The sequence below is a fragment of the Taudactylus pleione genome, unplaced genomic scaffold (genome assembly GCF_031769625.1).
Source record: "Taudactylus pleione unplaced genomic scaffold, aTauple2 ptg000046l, whole genome shotgun sequence".
Lineage (NCBI taxonomy): Eukaryota > Metazoa > Chordata > Amphibia > Anura > Myobatrachidae > Taudactylus > Taudactylus pleione.
This window is the reverse complement of record NW_028284448.1, coordinates 7,198,304-7,205,200: the sequence shown is the minus strand read 5'-3', so window position 1 is coordinate 7,205,200 and position 6,897 is coordinate 7,198,304.

Below are 6,897 nucleotides of genomic sequence, written 5' to 3'. Positions count from 1 at the left end.
AACTCTCCACTGACATCACTAGTGATGTCAGTGGGACCTCCCCCAAACGGCAGGCGTTCCCGTTTGGGCTACCACCCCCCGGCCCGCCTTCCAAACGGGGCGAGCTGTCAATCAACATCGACAGCTCGCCCCCTTTGGAAAGAGACCTGCTACGACCGGCGCTGTCGGTCATGGCGGGTCTCACGCATGCGCACGAGGGAGCCGGCTCCCTCGTGCACATGCGCACTGGCAAAACATCGAGGCGGCCGTGTGGCCGTGCAGGCTAGTATTTGGCGGAACCACCTTTTGCTGCAAAAGTCTGTTGGCGTGGATTTGCACACTATTTGGGAGTGATCTTCCCATTCTTAATTGCAGATGTGTTCCAGGTTCTCAAGATTGGTTGGAAAAGGCTTGGGTGGACTGCAATTTGTAAATAGTGCCACAGATTCTTAATCGGATTGATATCTGGACTTTGACCTGGCCATTTTTGAACATTCACCTTTTAGTTGTTCAGCCACACTAGTGTTACTTGTGTCTTTCTCCCAAGGGTTAGTTTTCTAGCATACTGAAGCAGGTTGGCTTGCAGTGTCTCCCTGTATTTTGCACCATCCATCAGTCCTTATATGTTAACAACATGTTGTCCCCACTGAGGGAAAGCGTCACCACTAGAGACGTAACTAGACTTTTTGGAGAAAAATAACGAAAAGGTTTATTCACTGCGCTCTTCCCTTGGTGGATTGGTGTATGCAGGGACGGACTGGGGCTGTATATCAGCCCTGGCAGTCCGCCCTGCACTTCCATGTAGAGGGGGGGCATGCCGCAAGTCACGGGGGCTGGCCTCGCGGCACGCCCGTCTCTTTTCGGCCCAGTACAGCCGCCGCCGGCCCATACACGCCTCCACCCCTTCCGGCTCCGTGAAATCTTAATGATTTCGGAGCTGTTGGGTGGAGGGCGGGGATCTTTTGCTTCACCCAGGAACACCGATTCACACTTACATTTCTGAAATAAGAGTCTTTCACAAACCCCCTTGCTTAAACTATTTCAGTAGACTTTAGAATGGATTAAGTATTACAACATTAGAGGATGTGTTTTCACCAATTAATTTAAAGTTGGTTCTATTCTTTGTACATGTACTGGTTGTAAATCAACATGGGGTAATTCTTTCAGTTTGCTGGTGTGATTAGGGTAAGTGGTATTATTTATTATGGATTATTGGCTTGAAAATCACGTGTTTCATATATTCTCCAAAGGGATAACCTGAAGGAAAGTTTCCCTAAGTGCTGCATTACACCCTAAAAACGATGTTTGAATATAGTTCTTCCTATTACAGCAGATATAGCATTCAGTCTGAGCGGTATTCTCACTCCATATTGGATCACTGCAGTTAAGCACACTATCTTTCGTTACTCAGGATTCGGGTGCACAAACAACATATATACACTTATAGTTTATATCTTATAGAGAGATATGAAGTTAGGTAACATGCGCCACTACCGACGCATCGTTTCGCTCAAAAGAATTTGTCAAGGCAAATTTTTCTTGTGCGACTGTTTTCATTCCATTGTCTTGGCGTATAATCAGTGTCGTGCGTAAGGGTGGGGGTTGCTTCAACACCTGCGAGGTGTTAATGTCTCTTCCTGCATGCAGTAACTTATAGATAGTACCTTTAGTTCTCGTTGGAGAGCGGCGTCCCATCTCTCTTGGAGTTGTAGGTGCACTTCTTCGTCCTGGTGCTGGGGACCTTTGGGATGATCAGGTTTCTGTGGCTCAAATGGCTGTCTTCTCCTACCATGGGACACCTCCTCCGGTATGCCTTTTTCTGGTTTTCCGTGGAGTGTCCGTCTGGGGAGGTGCCTGGCTCTGGAGGTCGTAGCTCCCTTTGGCCCGTTTGTTGGGTCCACTGCGGGTCTCCTTCCTCCGGCCTGAGCGCTGCTGCCACCCATCCTCCTTCTGTTTACTTCCGGGTCTCGTTCACGTGCCTGTGGCTGCCGGGAGGTCGTGTTCACGTGACCGCGGCTGCTCGCTATCTGTGTCTATTTTGCTGGGTGTAATTGTTGGGGTTTAGGGGTGTGGGGGGTTGTGTCCCAACGCGTTTCAGCTGTTGAGCCTTCCTCTGGGGATGTAATGAAAAAAGACTTTTTGGTGGCCTGGGCCAGGAGGACCATTGGTGCCCCACCCCCAATTTTCAAAGGGGCATGGCCTCATGGGTAAGGGAGGGCCATGACAAATCTGATTTGTTGCGTACGATAATGAAGGGGTGCCGATCTCGTTGCACCACTGTTATCCAGGTGTCGCTGCCAAACACAGTGTGAATCCAATGGCTGCAGTGATGATACACAATAATTCTGCAGTATAACGCACCAGCTCTAGATGTAGGAGAGCGCTGGTGAAGCTGAACTGCAGCAGGATGTGTCCATCAGCGCAGCTGTGGAGCCGGCAGTGTAGATCACCAACTGAAGGTATTGAAAGAGTGCTACTAGTAGTGTATATGAAGCAGATATCAGTGGTGGGGCGATGGGTGAATGTATCCTGCACCAGTCAGCTGAACTCACAGGCAAAGGTACACGAGGTGTGTTGGTAACACCTGGGTCAGGAATCGGTGGCTGTGTTCTGGGCTGCCATCAGAAATTGTGGAGCAGGTAGCTGTGGGTGTTAAATAAAAGAGGATGTGATTGAAGGTGCTTAGGGAGATGGCCACATGGAGGGGGAGTTGCCGAGGGAGGAGATAGGGGTGGTCGGGAGATGCCGGGGATAAAAGAAGAGAAACATACAAGTAAAAATGATTATAAACAAAAAATTGACAGGTACAAAGTGCGCCCCTTGTCCTGTGGTGCCCATGGCACAGCACCCTATTTATGGCTCTGGACTCCCCACAATTGTTGGAATAGTGTTTGCTCAGGAATGGGCAGTGTTAGGTTTGCTAGACACAGGTTAGTTCTTTCTACCACCCTCCTGAACAAAGAAAAATTAAGACAAGACTTCTGGAATACAGTCACACATACATCCATTATACACAGTCACCTAAGATGTCAGCTATTGCTTTAATAATTTATAATAAATTGTCAGTGTCTGGCAGTTCCTTTTTTACAGTGTGGGTAAGATTACAATAAACATTTTAAGCCAATTTATGTAGATTTCTTGAATAATTGGAGGATGAAGGATCCAGTACATCAACTAATCATATATTTTTATTTCTTCTTTTGTACATATGAAGAAAAAGTCAGACAACACTTCTAGAACATAGTCAAACAGCAGAAATGTTTTGACCTATTAGCAGCTTAAAATACAGGCCAGTTGTATGTAGGACTCTTGATATGATTTACTGGTGCACCTTCACCCCAGTCTCAGCCACTGTATGGTCTCTGTGGCTTCCCTCACATGTCTCTGTCCTGATGCTGACTTCTGAAGGACAGCCTTGTCTAGGCAGTGTCTGGGCGGTAGGATGCAGCTTCATCAAAACTGACCCAACAGTACTCACTTGGTAATCTAAGCACTTTGATATTATTTTGTAGCCTTTTCCTATATTGCGCATGTCTATAGCGTTATAATGCTCCTTGGTCTTCATTTTCACAGCTTTCCTTCAGATTTACAGTATTACCAATGTTATTGGAATTATTATTTTTTAATCCATAAAAACTGACTTTTTTTTAATGATTTCACAGGTAGAGGCTAATTGAGAGCCAATCTTTAAGGCAATATCAGTCTAAACTTGCCAGCTTCCACAGCACATGGGTTAAATACGCATTCGGTATGAAAAGCCGGCTGCCGGATGACCGGCAGTTCGATTCCCGACAAAAGAGCAGAGCCCGGCAGCGGAAGCCCGACAGCGCTGGTAATCCTGATCGTCCCTAAGGTAAGTACTTACTAACCTAACCAACCCCCCTAACCCTCCTTGTTCCTAACCCTAACCTCCCCCCTCTAAGTGCCTAACCCTAACCCCCCCTTCCCCGCTGCCTAGCCCTAATTCCCCCCCGGGTGCCCTAAACCTAACCCTCCCCTCCTGTGGCTATCCGCTCACGGCACCCGACATCCCTTCGATGGGGATGCCGGGCGCCTGTCTCCCGGCGTCGGGAAAATGACAGGCGTATAGATTTTAGACGCCTGTCATTTAACCCTTTGCGGGATAGAGGATTCGGGAAGCCGGCGGTCGAGATTGCGGCCGCCGGCTTCCTAAACGTATCCCTTAAATACTTATGCAAGCAGCATTTGTCAGTTTTTATATTTCTTTATTTTTTGCAACTGCTTGGAACAATCTGTGTAAAGCTGGGTACACACTGCACAATATATTGTGCAATTATGCGACCCGCATCCAATCTGCATGACCATTATATATTACGGGGGTAGGCAACCTCCCGCACTAAAGCAGCTGTGGAACTACACACACCAGCATGCCTTGCCGCAGTTTTAGCTTGCCTTAACAGCAAAACGATGGCAGGGGATGCTGAGCAGCTGAAGTATCGCAGGTTGCCTACCCCTAGTATAGTGTGTACAGGGGCGGATTGGGCCGCCGGGACAGCGGGACAGTTCCCGCTGGGCCGGTCCCATGAACCCCTCTGCCGGGCCGGCTGTCATCGGCTGGCGGGCCATGCCAATTTCTATGTGCCGGGCTGCCGGCCACGGCGCTTCCTGTATTAGCGTTCCGCTATGGAACGCCAACAGGAAGCTGTCATCTGCTCCGGCTAGCAGGCACTTTATAGTGCCGTTAGCCAGAAGCAGTGCAGCGGAGTCAGCGTCCGGAGCGCTTGTGCTCCAGCCAGGACACCGTGGGGGGCCGGAGCAGATTATGGCAGAGTTAGAAGGGGTGGTCCATTTTTGCACAAGACCACCCTTCAGCTGTGTGGGCAGTGGGCAACACCGGTCAGGACTCAGGAGCTGGTCATGATGCCGGATTTAGCAGAGGACGGGGCGGTTCCTAATCCTCCTCCTCAGCTCCCCTGCCCTGCGGTACTCCAGCGCAGTCTGACAGTCATCATACAGCGATCTTGGACCCTGCAGCCGCCGCACTACGGTCACAGCAGGACCTGGAGCTCTAGGTAAGAGGCCCTGGTGTCCTACTGTATGTGCAACTAGATTCACTGACTGCCTGTCCAGCTGTGATGAGACTACAAGTCCCAGCACACTTTGTCAACTGAATGTGCTGGGATTTGTAGTGCCATACCAGCTAGAGAGGCTCTGAAAAGACAAGTGTTATATATGCTATTTTTTGCTTATGAATTTCATGAAAACTCATTTTTAATGAATTTGTATGTAGTCTGCTGTGGAAATGTTATATACTGTGTGTGTGTATGTATGTATGTATGTATGTATGTGTGTATATATATATATATATATATATAGACACACACACACACACACATATCTAGCCAGTACTACACTCCACAATAATGGTACCTGCCCACCTAGATGCTCTATCTCTATATAAAGGAGCCCCTTCGATGTCCCTGCTCTCACCCTCCCTGTAACTCCCCCTCGGTGTCCCTACCCTAACCCTCCCTGTAACGCCACCTCGGTGTCCCTACCCTAACCCTCCCTGTAACTCCCCCTCTGTGTCCCTGCCCTCACCCTCCCTGTAACGCCACCTCGGTGTCCCTGGCCTCACCCTCCCTGTAACTCCCCCCTCAGTGTCCCTGCTCTCACCCTCCCTGTAACTCCCCCTCGGTGTCCCTGCTCTCACCCTCCCTGTAACTCCCCCTCGGTGTCCCTGCTCTCACCCTCCCTGAAAGTCACACTGTGTGCCTGTCACTCAATGTCAATATTCCTGCCACTCATACTCACTGTCACATTCACCTTTGTATCACTCACTCTGACCCTCAATGTCCCTACACACATCAATTACAGTAGTCCTGCCAGTCACACAATCACTCAAGCTACGAACCACACAAACACCCACAATGTTACCGTTACACTCACACTTAATAACACACAAACACCATCAATGTTATCCATTACAAAAAATGAGCAGGAAAGAATGTCAGAAAGGAAACAGACACAGACATAGAGGGCAGGAGAGCGAGAGGGGGAAAAGTGGAAGACAGGAGGGAAGAGAGAGAAAAAGTAGTGGGATGAGAAAAATGGGAAGGAGAATATCAGAGCGAGAGAGGAAGTGCGGAGGGAGAAAAGAGATATGAGGAAAAGATGGAGCCGGAAGTGAGAAATGGAATAAAAAGGGGGAAAAGGGGAGGAGAAGCAGGGGGCAGAAGAGAGAGAAGGAGAGAGTAGCAAAAATAAATACATTCAGGCAGCATCATGGACAGCAATAGCTTAAAAAATAAAAAGAAAGCCAGGCAACGCTGACCATTACCTTTAGATTGTGTGTTTGTATGTATATATGTTTATGTTTTTAAATGTAAATTTTTGTGTGGATGTTTCTTTGTTATAATGTTTATTTTGGGAAGAGAGTAATAGCCGAATCCACACTAAATTTTAATGCACACACGCAAGATCCACACTGGGTTCTATGTTAAAAGTAAAGTGAAAAGCGTCTTAAAAACATTTTTTTTGTCCAACTCAGAATCAGGTCCAATGAGAAGGGATCCCGCCCCCCTCGATTGACCCCAACCCCTCAACAGGCCACGCCCCCATTAGGGCTGCTTCCGTAAGTTTCCCGGGCTGGTTTTTCAACCCAATCCGCCCCTGAGTGTGTACACCCAATCTATAGTTTACACACATTGCAGATTGCATCGTTCCATCTGATGTGCTACACATCACATGGGACGATATAATGTACGATGCAGTGCACATCATGTAGTATTTATGCAGGACCACATAATTTTTTGGACAACCGTAACTCTGAAGACATCACCTGAACTGCCGATCCCTTTTCCAACCTCACTCCTTGGCTTGTTTCATTCTCTCCCTCAGTACTGCCTATTATTTAAATTGTATGCATGCTTGGCACTGTTCTGCATAGAGATGAGC